Source organism: Paramisgurnus dabryanus, chromosome 4 (genome assembly GCF_030506205.2).
Source record: "Paramisgurnus dabryanus chromosome 4, PD_genome_1.1, whole genome shotgun sequence".
NCBI classification, from domain to species: Eukaryota; Metazoa; Chordata; class Actinopteri; order Cypriniformes; family Cobitidae; genus Paramisgurnus; species Paramisgurnus dabryanus.
Window position 1 is genome coordinate 45,819,725 of NC_133340.1, and position 12,254 is coordinate 45,831,978.

The window sequence follows — 12,254 nt, forward strand, 5'->3', positions numbered from 1 at the left end:
TGTAAAAAATTGCAGCAATTTTGCAACACATTGTTAAGTGACTTTGCTCTGTGTATTTATAAGAATTCATTTTGATGAGTATGTATTGAGTTATATTTTTGAAGAAAATTGACTTTTGAGTTTGCCACATGGAACAAAGAGCCTCAATATATATGAATGTCATTAACTCTGCTGTTGCACCTGTTGAGGAAGAAAGGTAGGAAGAATTGTTTGAGTTAGAAAAGAAGAAAGAAGCTAGAAAGAACGTGCTGCTTTGACTCGTAAAATGAACAAAACAACTGAACTTATGTCTGATCCAGTCAATCTGGAGAAAGTTAAGGAGAATGTTCAGAAATACACTAAAATGAAAGAATTGAATGACCTGCACAAAAGTTACCAACAGTTATTGTCAAAAGAAGAATATGTTGCAGACACAGAACAGTGGTATGAGCCGAAGTTGATAAACATAAATTAATTTAAGATTAAGTCTGACGAGTGGATTCAATCCTGTCCTGGTCAACCACTGCCAGAAAGTGGAGATGAAATTAACTAAAGACAGTATCACTTTAGTAAGTCCACAAAAGAGTTCATATGGAAGCTCAGCATCAGCTCGTTTGATGGCACACGCTGAGAAGGCAGCGCCTTTAGCTAAGGCTGCTTCTTTTAAAGAAAGGCATGCTTTGGAAGAAAAAGAAGAGTGCTTAGTTAAAGAAAGAGAGGAAATAAGAAGGCAAAAGGAGACTCTGAACTTCGCAGCTGAGTTGTCTGCTGCAAATATAAAGCTTGCAGTGTTAGATGGTGCAGAAGAACAAGTTTATTCCACCCCAGTTGATGGGATGAACTCATACTTTCAGGAGAGTAACTTGGAACTCACCAACATGGAAACTTTGCAAACAGAGGCTCCTGCAACCAATGTTTATGAACATAGGAGTGTGCGCCCAAAGGCTATCACAATCTCTGCAGGCAGAAGGTATAGCTAGAGAGGGTGCTAGGGTAGTTGTGAAATCCCATGATCAATCTGACAGAGTGGAACAGAATATAGACAGCTGGCAAAATATGTTTTTGTTCAATCACATGCAGACAGAGCAGATCCTATGTTATCAATACAGGAACTTGTGCAGCGCAGACCATTCGAGGACAGTGTAGTTTCCAATAGTCTCATTGCTGTCTTAAACAGACAAGGTGAAATTACATCTATGCTTCTCAAACAGCAGCAATTGTCATTATTGCCACCTTAATGCGTTATCATATTTGAAGGGGACATTTTACAGTTTAGATCATTTATGACGTCTTTTGAACACAACACTGAGATGAAAACAGACAGTGGACAAGATAGGTTGTTTCATCTTGAGCAATTTACTAGAGGGCAAGCTAGAGACCTAGTAAGAAGTTGCCAGTTAAAACCTAAAGATCATGAAGCTTTAAATTAGTATTTCCTGTATCTTAAAGGATGTTGTAATGCCATGGCGAAGATGAATACATGAAGGAATTGAACATAGCCTCTACCTTAAAAGCCATTGTTATGAAATTACCCTACAAGCTACGGGATAGATGGCGGAATAAATCTCAAGAGAAACTTGAAGACAACAGCAGGATTACATGTACAGACCTTCTACAGTTCATTGAGAAACAGGCCAAGATATGTTCTAACCCGATATTTAGAGATATACTGTACAAGAAACTGTTGCATGCAGGAATAAATGTATGTCTGTAACAAAAGAGAACATCCCAAACAAGAAGATTTAGAGCAATGCCCTTACCTTAGGGAAGTTTAGTTACCTACACATAGACTGTGCCATTGACTTGCTTATAGGTATGAATGCAGCAAATGTTATTAGTTAATGGACCTTATGCTGAAAGAACATTGCTAGGGTGGGTAATCAATGGTCCATTAGGAGGTAGCAGCAAAAGTGTGGAAATGGCCACAGTGACTGCAAACAGTATCTCATTGGTCAACCTACAAGAACTGCTGGTAAGTCAATCCAACACAGACTTTAGTGAAAGAGCCTATGAAGAAAAAGTTAAATGTCATTGAACGACAAAAAAATTCCTGAATATTGTCAATGAATCTGTAAAAATGAAAGAGGGTCACTACTGCATTAACCTACCTTTTAAAGCAGATAATATCACAATGCCCAACAACCGCGTTGTTGCAGAACAGCGCCTGTTAAATCTGAAAAGAAAGTTTGAAAGAGACCTGAACTATCAAAGGGAGTATACAGAGTTCTTCTGTGATGTAATTCACAAGGGCTATGCTGAAAAGGTTCCCTCTGCACAACTAAGGGCGCACTCACACTATCCAAACCAAAGCCCACTCGGGCACGTTTGACCCCCAAAGCCTGGTTTTTTGACTAGTGTGATCGCTCTGTTCCGCGCCCGGGCGCGGATTGGTTAATCGCTACGCGGCCGAGTTGCAGAGGTGGGCCGGAGCGCAGTTCACTTGGGCTCAGGCGCGGAAGGCTGTGGTGTGAGTGCAATCGCGCCTAAGCGCGATTCAAAAGGTGAAGACGTCAGTTGCGCGACCACTCACGTTCTTCTGCCTCCGTAAAAACCTTTTGATGCAAGCAGCGGGGTTACGTGAATGTCCGAGCTGCACACGTGACAGATCAACTAAGCAATATGATGACATGTGAGAGGGCTGTCTGTAATCATGCACCAAACGACTCCGAATAAAAAACACAGACTCATCATTACGGTGGGTTCCAGTGTTAAAAGAGAGCTTTACTTCCTGCTTTTTTCAGAAGAATCGCACCTTAATGACGAAAGCGCGCCGGGACTCGGATCGTTAAAAAGTACAGTGTGAGTGCGTGCACCTGGGGGAGTAGGGAGGGGTGACAATCGTGCTGGGGCATGGTTTGGTTTGGATAATGTAAGTGCGCCCTAAATAGGACTGATGGAAAAGTTTGGTTTATCCCTCATCATGGGGTATAATATCACCCAAAAAAGAAGACCATTGGAGTAGTGTTTGATTGTGATGAAACCTTTCAGGGGACATCCCTTCACTCTGAATTACTCCAAGGAACCAGTAGCACTGATGGTGGACATACAGGCCATGTTCCGTCAAGTCAAGGTGACTCAAAGTGACACAGACTTCATGCGCTTCTTATGGTGGCCCCAAGAAAATGTGAATCTCCAGTAGAATATTGCATGACTGTTAATTTGTGCTCTCAGAAAGACTGCACAGGACAATACAAGCAGCTTCCCTCCTGAGGTAATAAACACAATCATGGAGCACTTTTATGTAGACGATTGTTTGAAGTCGATGCCCACAGAACTAAAAGCAATGGAATTCATTCCAAACAAAACTGAAGTCTGTCATAGAGGAGGCTTCTATTTGTCAAAGTGGATAAGCAACAGTAGAGCTGTCCTTGGGGCTGTTCCACAAGAAGACAGAGCTAAAGAGGTAAAGGAATTGGACTTGAGCAAAGATCAATTGCCCATGGAATGAGCCTTGGGACTTCAATGGTGTGTCCAAAGTGACTCCTTTAAGTTCAACATCACCATCAGTGAGCGTGCACTTACCAGAAGGGGCATCCTATCCATTAGGCTTTCTGTCTACACTAACCTTGCCAGCTAAATTGCACAAATTGTGCCGACAAGACCTTGGATGGGACATGACCATTCCCAACACACTCTCTGTCCAGTGGACCAAGTGGACCAGCAGTCTCTCACAACTCACAGACTTTAAAAGTTACACATTGTTTTAAGCCAAGTGATTTTGGTGAGTGTCAGTGCATAACCAGATTCACAACTTCTCTGATGCTAGGGAGATAGGCTATGGAACAGTCAGCTATCTATCTCAGAATGACAAATGCAGAAGGAAAGGTCTATGTAGCATTCTTGATTGGCAAGCCAAGTGTAGCTCCATTAAAGCGACAGACCATCCCAAGGCTGGAGTTAGCAGCTGCAGCTTTGGCAGTTAAAGTGGATAAAATGTTAAAAGAAGAATTGCTGCCACTTACAGATAGGTCAGTGTTTCGGATTGACAGCACATCTGTCTCAAAGTACATCTTAAATGACTACACACATTTTCATACTTATATGGCAAATACAACACCTACAATTAGGGATGCTACACAAGTCTTTCAATGGAGATATATTGACACAAAGAGAAACCATGCCGATGACTGCTCTAAAGGTGTGAGTGCAGAAAGGTTCATTAGAACCCAAAGATGGATCTCTGGACCAGAGTTCCTTTGGTCATCAGAAGAGGACTGGCTAAATGAATCTGTAAACAATGTTGAACTTTGAGAAGATAATCCAGAAGTAAGGAAATCTGCAGCAGTGAATGCAATCATGCAGACATGTGGGGAAAGACCCACAGACAAGTTGCTCAATCATTTTTCAGACTGTCCGAAGAGTAGATTAGTTAAAGAAGTTAAAGAAGTTTTAAAATGCCTTTGGCAAAAAATAAATAACTCAAAGAAAGATTGTAAGAAGACTCAAAGGGTAACCAGAATGACAAAAGGGTATGTCAAAGATGACATAAAAGAAGCAATAACAGTTAATGATCTGATAATGGCATAAAAGGCTATTCTCTCCTATGTACAGACACAAAGTTTCCCTGAAGAGATTAACATGCTGCAAGAGGGCGCTTCAAATGTGAAAAAGAACAGTAGCATATACAGATTGGATCCAGTGCTGGACAATGGAATCCTTAGAGTGGGTGGTCGCCTCAAAGTCAGCAATGCCTTAGGAAAGACAACACTCTGCCATTTTGGCCAAAAACCACTATGTGTCCACTCTGATCCTACGCCACTTCCATGTTCAAACTGGAAATGGGGATAGGAACCACGTGCTATCTCACAAAGCACAGAGGTAAAGCCGGCTAACAAAAGATGGCTGACCTTCCAAGTGAAAGACTGGTCACCATTCTTCAACGTTGGCCTTGACTACTTCAGTCCTTTTGAGGTGCAGAAAGAGAACTACGAGAAGCACCAGAACTTGAGATCAGAGGAAGATCCACCAGACTCTGATGAAGGAAAGTATTCAGTGGAGCTTTAACCCCGCTACAGCCTCTTACCATTGTGGGTTCTGGGAAAGCCTCATCAGAATGGTAAGGTATGTCTTATGCTCAATCTTAAAACAACAATCCTTAAACGATGAAGGACTACAAGCTGTTTTCTGTGAAGTTGAAGTCATTCTTAACAGCCATCCCATTACAAAGATATCTAGTGACCCACAAGATCTAGGGGCCCTAAACCGAATCATATTCTGTTGCTCAGAACTAACCCAATTATGCCCCCTGGAGTCTTTTCAAGGTCGGCTCTATACCACAGAAAAGCTGGAGATAGGTCCAGTATAAAGCCGAGCTGTTCTGGAAGAGGTGGCTTCTGGAATTTCTCCTTCTACAAGAACGACAAAAATGGTCAAGAGCAAGAATAAACTTCATCCCAGGGGACATTGTCTTGATCACAGACAACACCACTCCTCACAGTTTGTGGTTACTGGGAAGAATTGTTGAGGCCAAACCTGATGTCAGAGGTAATGTCTGGTTGTGAAGCTGAAAACAAGGACGAGTGTACTGGAGAGTCCAGTGTCCAAAATCTGCTTGATGTTAGAGGGTGACAAAGGTTCTGTAAAGAAGTCCTGAGCATTCAAGAACATTGAAGATAAGTTGACTCATTAAATTTTGAGTTTTATTTTGAATTTAACTATAGGATTTAAATTATTGGAATATATGTTTTGGCTCCTTTTTTATTTAAAAAAGTATTTGTTTTGCCTCTACAAATGCAATTAGGGGCTGGTATGTAGGAGCCAAATCGAGCTTTATATTGTTTCCATGTTTCTTTCTTGTGAATAGTAGTAAGTGAATGATTATATGGCCATAGGACTGTCTACCCCACCTAGAGGACTTTTGGAAGGTTGAAGGTGAAGCCCAAAGGGAAAGGCCTTAACTCTTTCACCGCCAGCATTTTTAAAAAAGTTGCCAGCCAGCGCCAGCGCTTTCATGATTTTCACAAAAGTTTAATGTCTTCCAGAAAATGTTCTTCTTCAAATATATAAACATACAATATAGCAAATGAAAGAACAGACCCTCTGCTTTCAAACAAACAAAAAAAAAAAACGTTTCATCCTACCTTCAGTAGTTCTTTTGTAATCAGCTTTTGAATATGGGTAGGTTTCTGCAAAAACACCACATTTTGAGCAAAAAGCAGAGATAATTCCATTTTTGTGACGGACTTTTCATAGATTTCCCATTCAGAGCGATCTTTAAAACAGACACGGACATGCAGCAGCTTGCCATAGGGCAATACTTCCGGGTTTAAAAAGTTGCGGAAGGGCGGAAAAACTCGCCATTGGCGGGGAAGTGTCTTCTCTTGATTGATGAGATATCTCGTCAATGGCGGGGAAAAAGTTAAAAACAGGAATTCACAGCATCTGGGCATGGCTGAGAGGGCAAACAGTCTTTTGACCGTGTGGTGGTGTGCCACATAAAAGACTGCTTTAGTTTAATTGTGTGTTTTTTATTTTACTTCAAGTTTTCTGTAACATTATAACATTCTATCAACATCAATAAAAGGACAAACTGGATCAACCTCTATTCCTCATCTACACAACTGCACGCGTCAAGATATATATTCAGCTCAGCCACTAGTATTAGCAATTCAGGGAACAAAGGAACGACCACAAAAGGCTAATACAATACCCATAAAGTATCCTTTTAGTGATGCTCAGTGTTGTTTCTTTGTAATTACCTTAAAATAAATTAGGTAGGTTTAAGGAAACGACACCGTATCAGGGCTGTAAAATGCAGACTCACCTATTTCCACTCAATTACTTAGTTATTATCATCTGTTCAATGGGCTAACATATGCTGACATTGTTACATTTTGACATCTTTGCATCTTTCATCATCTGCAAACAATTTTAGCACATGGTAGCCAATTTCACATACAGATGGTATTAAGTAACTGAGTGAAAATAGGCGATTCTACATTTTATAGACATGATGTGAAGTTTCCTTAAAAGGTCACGTTCTTTCAGATCCCATTTTATAAACCCTAGTTAGTGTGTAATGTTGCTATAATAGCATAAATAATATCTGTAAAATGATAAAGCTCAAAGTTCACTGCCAGGCGATATATTTTCTTTAACAGAATTCGACTTTCAAAGCCTACAACGACGTCCGGTTTGGACTACAGCCCGCTACTTCCTGCTTTAATGACATCAACAGAACAGTTTTTTGACTAACCTCCGCCCACAGGAATAGGTCAGTCGCTTGCTAAGCTAACGGCAAGCTAAGCTGCTATCGAATCACAACACACTAAACAAGCTACACAATCAGAACTTGTTACATATTTCTGAAGGAGGGACTTCATAGAACAATGAAGACATCAGCCCATTTTGAGGATGGTGAAAACAGCGCTATACAGATAAGTAAATTGTGTAAATACCACATTTTTTTAACACGTGAAACATGAACACGTTATATTGTACACTGTAAACACAATCAAAACTTCAAAAACACAGAAAGAACGGGAACTTTAAAACTACCTTATTTATTTTAAGGTAGGGATGCACCGATACCGATACTGTTATTGGGTAAGGGCCTCGATACCACATTTTCTAAAGTACTCGTTAAAAGTCCCCCGATACCAGGGATCGATACCACGGTCTGAGAAATGTCTATGTTTGAGCGGCGTGTAAGGGGTTAATGCCTCTTGTGTTGTCCAAAGAGGCAGAGTTTACAACAAACTGGAAAACTAGTCCCTTGTTTTTTTGTTAAATTATATGACTAAAGCTGTTACCTGTCAATTTAAATCATGTTTTTTATTAAGTACTCCGTATCGGCAAGTACTCATACTCGTATTCCAAAAAAGTGGTATTGGTGCATCCCTATTTCAAGGTAATTACAAAGAAACTATAAGGATACTTTATAGGTATATCAACACAGCTGAGAAGTTAAGTAACAGGCAATACTTTATTTTACAGCCCTGATACCATGTGGTTTCTGTGGCGCTGCGCAGATTGATCTGCAAAAAAATATAAAAGTGCCACGAGAGCAATTAGAAAACCTGCGAAGCGAGTAAGTACAGTTAGTACACTGAACTTTTGTAAACAGTAAAACCTATGCTTCTTTTTACAGTTTTTTTTATCTTATAGATGGTTTCAGCAGTTACAACATAAACAGGCGGCTTTCATGGAAAACATGTAACTTCCAGTAAACTCAGATAATAAATAAAAACAAAATCCATTTAAAGTAGTTTATTTATATAACAAGCAAAATAAACAACACGTAGATTAACTAGAAAACCAAAACATTTGTCATTTTATAATGAGGTATTTGTTTAAGAGTTCAGTTTCAGCAATTAGTCAGACCATTAAACAAACCGAAAGCTGAAGAAAGTTCGAGCCTGCGTAATCACGTCACTGCACGTGCGTGTCTATAACTTTACTACAAGCATCTATTAAAATATTATATATCAAAGTTAAAAAAAATTCTCATTATGACAACTAAAAAATGTTATGTATAATAACGTGTGCATTCTTGCTTTTCATTGTATCCACATTAAACCCAGTCAATAAAGCTCACTTAGTGCCATTAGCATACGCTTGTATGAGGAAAAGTCAGTTTTGTTTTTTTAAAGTATTCTTCTTCTATAATTCTTCTATAGAAGGTTACTTAGGCATATATCTCGGCTGACTGCATCAGACTGCATCACATTTTACAACTCATACCTCACAGTGAATATGTTCTGTTTCTGACATTGCCCAATGCTTGACTAAATGTTAACAGATTCAATTTAAACACACTTCCATAAAGCTGTGACTGGTAGAATACATGGACATCTTGTATTTATAGTATAGTCCAGGGGTGGCGAACGTTGGTCCTGGAGAGCCGCAGTCCTGCAGAGTTTAGCTCCAGCTCTAATCAAACACACCTGAACAGGAATCTAGGTCTAAAGAGTTACTAGAAACATTCAGACAGGTGAGGTTTAGTTGGAGCTAAAAACTGCACGGCTGCGGCTCTCCAGGACCGACCTTCGCCACCCCTGGTATTGTCTCTTCAATCTCGGCTACTTAAGCTTGCAACTCTTTTAGTCCACTGGCATCATTAAGTATCTTCCTTGCACAGTCACTAATTTTTTAGGACGTCTGCTCTAGGTAGATTACGAATTATTGAATAGTACTTCAGGGAAAAATTTTTAACTTTAGAAATTATCTCATATTTATCAGGCACTGTAAAGGGCGATTTATAGTCGTGCGTAGGTCCTACGGCGTAGCCGCGACGGCGTAGGTTCCGCGTCGATTTTCATTTATACTTTTGCGTCGCCGTCCGCGTCGACTTGCAAACACACGCGAAACCGCTGGTTGGCAGTAATCACGCGTGTAACCACAGTAGCAGCAGAAGTCGTCACAGAAAAAGAAGCTAAGCAAGTTAACCCACAAACGAAGAAGAAATAGCAACTTGTTGTGTATAATTTGAGAAGACCAGCAATGATGGAAGTAAATAAACAGCGACTTATGTTGCAGTTTGAGTTAAATCACTCCTCAACATGGCTCATCTTTGTTTTCACCGTCTCAAACGGAAATACCTATGACGCAGTTTTTTTACCTGACGGGAGGGGTTCTGGTGGACCAATCACAGCGCTTGCGGTCCGCGTAGAGTCGACGCGCTGTTAGAAATTTTGTGAGGTGCGCGTCAGGCTACGCAGAGCTACGCACAGGCTACGGATAGCCTACGCCGTAGCTACGCCGTAGGACCTACGCACGACTATAAATCGCCCTTAAGAACACAAATTAAGCGAAATTATAGTAAACCGCTAGGTTATAGAGACGTTTAACAATCTTTTAAGTTTGAGTTACGATTCGGCTCTGAAACACTTGTATTATAAAGCACATTAATAACAGTAATATAAACAGAATATATCAAAACGAAGTCTGTCAGCATTTTGCTATTATGCCACGTGTAGCTGGAATCAGCTTCCAGAAGAGATCGTATGTGCTTCCACAGTAGACACTTTTAAATTTAGATTAAATACACATCTGTTTAAATACTATGCATTTACAGAATGAGCACTGTGCTGTAGGGCTGTCACGGTTATAAAATTGGCTGATGGTTAATTATCCAATAAATTGTGGCGATTATGATGATTAATTGCCTATTTTAGTGCTTTGACGATTATGATGATTAAATGTCTGTTTTATTGCTTTGAAATTTAATTCTCATATTTTTTTGTTTGTTTATGAAATAATTTTTGCATATTGTTGTGATTATTTCAATAAATATTTTGCAACGTTTACCTGGCAGTAAATATTAATACACATAACACATATTTTAAAGTAATCTGATAATGTCTAATTTATTAGAGAGATGTGCAATCATTGCGGTAATCTGAAATGTTCGCGATGTCAAACAATCGCGATGAGGCAATTATTTAATCATTGTGACAGCACTGTGCTGCTTCACCCTGACTGCACTTTTAGCTACAGTCACTTTTATTCCCGTTTTATTATTTTTAACACATTTGAAACTGTTTCTATTAAAATTGCATTCATTTTCTTTTGTTATTTTAAATTCTCATGTATCTTTGTTATTTTAAATGTCTCTTATTTTTACAAATTTTTTCCCTCTTAGATTGTTTTAAGCACTTGATGCTTTACAAATGAACTTATATGTGCTATACAAATAAACTTGCCTTGCCTAAATTACAAAATCACAATGTTACTGAAAAACACATTACACACTAGGGATGTGCCCGAAGCCGAATAAGTTATTCGGAAGGGCAGGGATAATGGCTTCAAAACGAATAACAAATTCATCCGAATAACAGAAAAAATATTCGGCCAGACATAATCACGTGTTTGCTAAATTATTAACCCCTTAAAGCACGTATAATGTGTGTGTGAAGTGAATGAGTGCAATCTATAAAATGACATGAATGACATTTTCTTAGTGTCCCTTATTTAGAAACACGAGCTGTTTTGGAATTAGTTTAAAAACGCTGCTAATATCAAACTTCTTTTAACCCAACTGTAAAAAATTACCCTTTGATTATTATTTTTTACATTTTACAATTACACAAGACCAGAATACCTTGATAAAATGCTGCACTCTGATAATAAAATATTTGTTAATAACTCCGTGTGACTTCGGTCACAGATGATCTTTTAATTACTTCAAGTTAAAGAAAGCTTCATTTTCAATCTAGGTGAATATACAATTAAAGGGGCGGTGAATTTGTCGATTTTATTGTTTTATACTGTTTATAATGTTCGCGTGGTTTTTACATTCAAAAACATAAAAAACAATAAGTAATAGGCTATTTTGTAACATGGATTAGTGGCTCTCTGAAGAAAAGCTTCGTTTGAAGGGGCGGGCCGCATTGAAGACCTGGACTTAAACACCCACTGCTATGATTGGATGGCTTCATTCCCCGTCATTACATGTGGGGAAATGTTAAAAAAAACATTAATGTGTGAAAATAGCAGCCGAACACATATATGTTTGAGCCACAAAAGATTCTGGTTGCTAAAGATGATACACATAAATGACAATACGTATAGTAAAGTAGAAACAAAACTTTAAACTTGACGTGACTAAAGTACCGTAAACAACACAGTAAGTGCGCATCAGATTATAAACTGTGGCTGATAAGCTCTTATCAATAACTTTGTATATTTCTATTGTGCTTGTGGGGTTGCTATTAGATACACGTAATGTTACATACCACAGTTATATGATAAAAAAGCTTTGTTGAGTGTTTGACCGTTCAAACGCAACTTGCCTAAATTACCGTATACAACAAAGTAAGCGGGCATCATAATCTAAATTGCGGCTGATAAATCCTTCCTTATCACTAACTTTGCATATTTCTATCGTTAAATTACAATCGTATTGTTAAGTGTTGCACCTTTATTAATCGTTTAATGTTTTTAGTAAATTAAAATAGTCAAACATTCGTGCTTAGACACGGATGTTACAACAGGACATATCAAGCGATCTCTTCTAATAAAGCAATAGTGAAACGCAGTAACTTAAATAAAGTAAAATGTCTTACTTGCTGTGTCATTTTCGTCAGATCCAGTATTAGTGGTGCTTTTAATCACAGTCTCTCTGCAAATCCAGCATCGACTTGCTTCTTTACAAGTGAATCCGCACAGTACAAAAGGTAATCAAACACTCCCCACGCGAGCTGGAACTCTTCAAAAATAACCTTTATCCACGCATTCCTAATGTTATTTTACGATAGGGCTGCACGATTAATTGTTTTTAAACCGAAATCGCGCTGTGAATGGATGCGATTTTCGAATCGCAAGAGCTGCGATTA